Source organism: Triticum aestivum, chromosome 5D (genome assembly GCF_018294505.1).
Source record: "Triticum aestivum cultivar Chinese Spring chromosome 5D, IWGSC CS RefSeq v2.1, whole genome shotgun sequence".
Lineage (NCBI taxonomy): Eukaryota > Viridiplantae > Streptophyta > Magnoliopsida > Poales > Poaceae > Triticum > Triticum aestivum.
In genome coordinates this window covers 332,771,536-332,775,868 of record NC_057808.1, presented here as the reverse complement: position 1 = coordinate 332,775,868, position 4,333 = coordinate 332,771,536, and positions in this window count along the sequence as shown.

Below are 4,333 nucleotides of genomic sequence, written 5' to 3'. Positions count from 1 at the left end.
TGAGTAGAGGGATGGCCTGGCCAGCGGTGGGAGTAGTAGGGGTCGGTGAGGCCTCTGCCGCATCGCAGCCGGCCACGGGAGGCAGGAGCACGAGGCACGACCGGCGCTGGTTTGGGCGGCTGGAGCAAGAAGACCAGAGGTTGAAGAAGCACTACGGCCGTTGGATGGACATCGTACGGTCACTGGAGCTAGAATCGTGCATATTGACTAAGTTAACAAAGCCCTCTGTCCCAGTCAACTTAGTAGGCCCACAAGTCAGCCTGCCACTATACTGGGTCCCAGCTAACAGGGGAGTATTCATTTTTTGTGCGTAATAAGGAGGCACTTCCTTGCGTGCGAAAGATATAGCTGGTGGGTCCGAGCTGTCAGCGGCGGTAACGTTTTTGTTCGCGAATACAGAGGCCCTTTCGATGGGTCCCTGATGTCAGGTGGCGGAATCATTATTTTGCGCGTAATAAGGAGGCATTTCCTTGCGTGCGGCCGTGGACCCAGCTGTCGGCCTCTCCACGTACAGTCCACTCAGATGCATGTCGGTCATTAACCACGTTGACCAGGCCGCGCCGAGCACCAGGGCGATGGACGACGGCGAGGCCTAGGAAGGGAACGACAATGGAGGCAGGGAAGACTCGGGCAGTTTTCCCACGCGGAGGGGAGTACGACTGTACGAGGGTTTATTGGTTCGTCTGCTGTCGCCGAAGATAACAGCAGGTGTGGGTGAGTAGAGGGATGGCTAGGCCACGATGGGAGTACGGTGGGGGCGGTGAGGGCCTGCGCGGCAGCAGAGCCGGCCGCGGGAAGGAGGGAGCAGGCAGTCTCGCCGGCGCTTGTTTGAGCGGCTGGAGCAGGAGAGCAGAAGATTGAAGAAGCACGACGGCCGTTGGATGGCCATCCAACAGTCACTGCTTGTGCGTCAACCTTTTTTAGGAAAGCCTCAAATCTGTGGAAAACAGCATACAACCCATCTGCCATTATTCTAATAATTTACAGCCCATTTGCTAATTATTAAGGTTTTTTTGGAGCCCATATTCTTTTGTTAGCATTACAGCCCATATTGTGGCCACGGTTAAAAAATTATACGAAATTTTGCATATTTCGATGCGGTCTGAACTGTTTTTTAATCCTGAAATTTTGACTCACATTCAAACCTGATTTTAAAAATAAATGTATATCAATATAAAATCCAACAAATTCTCCATGCATAAAAATTAATGTAATTTAAAATCTCGAAATGAAAAAAAAAGATATTTGAAACTAATTGCCGTTGATGTGTTTTAAAAATGTACAGCCCATTTCTCATTACTGATGGGCCATTTTCTCGGCCAGCCGAATGAAAGCTCTCCTCGTCTTGAAAGATTTGTAGCCCAACAAGCCTGACAAAGCGACTTACTTGGAAAATCACAAAAAAACTGGGCTGTGGCCGTGGACCCAGCTGTCAGCCTCTCCACATACAGTACTCTTCCGATGGAAGTCGTTCCTTGACCACGTTGACCACGCCGCACGGAGAGCACCACGGCGGTGGACGACGGCGAGGCCTAGGAAGGGGACGATGCGAAGCCGGGGAAGACGTGGCAGTGGAAGCCCGCGCGGAGAGGAGTACGAGGGTTCACTGGTTCGGCTGCGGTGCGAGGCTGCCGTCGCCGCAGGGCCTGGCCAGCGGTGGGAATAGTAGGGGGCGGTGAAGCCTCCGCGACGACCGGCGCTGCTTTGGGCGGGAGCAAGAAGACCAGAGGTTGAAGAAGCACTACAGCCGTTGGATGGACATCGTACGGTCACTGGAGCTAGAATCGTTCATATTGACTAAGTTGACAAAGCCCTTCGTCCCCGTCAACTTAGTAGGCCCACAAGTCAGCCTCCCACCAAGGTGGGTCCCAGCTAGTCGGGGGAGTATTCATTTTTTGTGCGTAATAAGGAGGCACTTCCGGTGGGTCCGAGCTGACAGCGGGGGAACGTTTTTTCGCGAAATATGGTGGCCCGTCAGGTGGGTCCCAGCAGTCAGGGGGCAAACGTTTTTTTCGCAAAATACGGTGGCCCCGCCAGTGGGTCCCTGCTGTCAGTTGGAGGAATCATTATTTTCCGCGTAATAAGGAGGCACTTACTTGCTGCGGCCGTGGACCCAGCTGAGACTCTCCACGTACAGTATACTTCCGATGGAAGTCGTTCCTTGACCACGTTGACCTCGCCGCGTTCTGTTGCATGCATGCGTCCATGGGCATGGTGCGTCCCCACTGTCAGCCTCTCACGTACAGTCATCTTCCGATGACTCTCAGTTGTTGAACACATTGACCACACCGTGCCGAGCGCACCCAGACTGGAACGACCCGGAGATGGGAAGACGGGGCAGTGGAGTCGCAGATGGAGAGGAGTGGGAAACTTCACTGGTTCGGGTGCGCGGCAGCACAGCCGCGGTGCCGCCCACGGGAGACAGGAGCAAGAACAGAGGTTGAAGAAGGAGCATGGCTGTTGGATTAACATCCAACAGTCCAGCTGCTAGAATCATTTGTTGATTAAGTTGACAAAGCCGTGCGTACACATCCGCTTAGTAGGCCCACAAGTCAGTCACCAAATCTGACGGGTCCCAGCTATCAACGGGATGAATAATTTTTTTCGCAAAACAAGGAGGCACTTCCTTCCGTGCGAAGATACAGCCGGTGGGTCCCAGCTGTCAGGTGGAGGAAACATTTTTTTCAGCTTAGTGAGGAGGAACTTTCCTTGCGTGCGACCATGGACCTCGTGGGTCCCAGCCATCAGGCTCTCCACGTACAGTCCTCTTCTGATGACTCTCGTTTGTTGACCACGCCGCACCGAACGCAGCGAGGCGGTGGACGACGGCGAGGCCCCGGACGAGAACGACTCGGAGATGGGAAAACGCGGTAGTGGAGTCGCAGATTGAGAGGAGGAGAAGGGTTATAACTGGTTCTGTTGCGGCGTGGGGCTGTAGTCTGTGGAGAATAACAGGAGGTGTCGAGGGGTGGAGGGATAGCCTGGCCGACGATGGGGTAGCGCTTCGCAGCGATGCGTGCTAAGCAGAGCCGCTAGCCACTGGAGGCCGGACCAGGCGGTCCCGGCGACGCTGGAGGAAGAAGACGAGAGATTGAAGGTGCATGCCGGCCGTTGGATATAAATCCAATGGCTGTGGATGACACAATCATTTGTTGACCAAGTTGACAATGCCCTGCGTAGGCTTCGACCTATTGGCCCACATGTCAGCCTGCAAAAATGTGGCATATAGTTAACCCATGTTTTCTAGAATGTACAGTCCATTTGCTAGGCTGGGTGAACAAATAATTTCGCGTCAATCAGGGCCCATTTATATTTTCTAAGAAATCCCAGCCCATTTGCACTTCCTTGAAATACACGTATTAGGTGGGCTCGTTATATATATAATGTTATGTTAGAAGGAGCAATTAATATCAAAGAATAAACCGGAGAGGCACATTTATATATATAATTAAGAAATTAGCGAGTTATTGCTCAAATAAAAATGAGCACGTTATTATTAAATTGGTCCTTAAAATCTTCCGCAAGCTTTGTACGCAATCACCAGGATTTTCCTTGCCTGTGAGTCAAAAACAACCAGGATTTTCCTTGCCAACTTCCGTTAAACATTTACTTTTATAAGTTAATAACACGTGGGATGTTTTTATAATGTATATATAAGTCTCTATAAAATATACGATAATAGTAATAATATAAATATATATAATGTGGTTAGAAGGGAAAACATAAATTGGACACAACATTACTTTTATAAGAGACCTGCGTTTATACCCCACAGTAGGCATACTAACAAGTTCACACACAAATACAACAGAAAAGGTAAACATTCATATCAAACTCAGGTTCACAGGACACATTCATATTCATAGCCAACATTCACTATCAACAACTCAAAAGATTCATATATACACAAGCTCAGCATATCTATGCATCCAAATGATTGATAGATCACACGACAATATTCATACATAATTCACAAAAAGATTCAGATATACACATGTTCAGTATGTTTATGCATCCAAATGATTGAGATCACATCCAATATGATCCATGGACGAACTTTAATTACCTAGGGTACAGACTGGTAAATGGTGTTCAATCGGAGGTACTTCTTGCTAAAATTAGTTCTTGTACGAGTAAACTTTCGAGTACATAAGAGGCAGCACAGACAATCTGAACTTTGCTTGTAGGTTTATCCTCAAATAGTGGCCTCGTGCCGAGGGAGGTTTGAGCAACTTGGCCACTACTTTCATCCAACTAGTTTACTGGCTCATCTTGGTCCTGTATCTCGCCAAAATTCTACATTGCAGACGAGAAAGGAGGCGGTTGAGAAAAT